This window comes from Alligator sinensis, unplaced genomic scaffold (assembly GCF_000455745.1).
Source record: "Alligator sinensis unplaced genomic scaffold, ASM45574v1 scaffold872_3, whole genome shotgun sequence".
NCBI lineage: Eukaryota > Metazoa > Chordata > Crocodylia > Alligatoridae > Alligator > Alligator sinensis.
Window position 1 is genome coordinate 573717 of NW_005842137.1, and position 211 is coordinate 573927.

The following is a 211-nucleotide window of genomic DNA, read 5'->3' on the forward strand; positions in this document are numbered from 1 at the left end:
GAAAGAGAACAAATCGGACCTTGTGTGTGGGGGGGGGTGGGGTGTCAGGCAGCCTTGACTGGAGCCCAGGCTGTAACCTGCAATTTTGGAGTGATCTGTCACTGTGGGGGAGTCGCTGTGTCTAGGAGGCAGGCTGATCTCGAGGTGGATCCACAGGAAAGCCAGCTGGGTTCTAATGCAGGGCTTTGGGCAAGTGTTGTCTCCTCTTTGT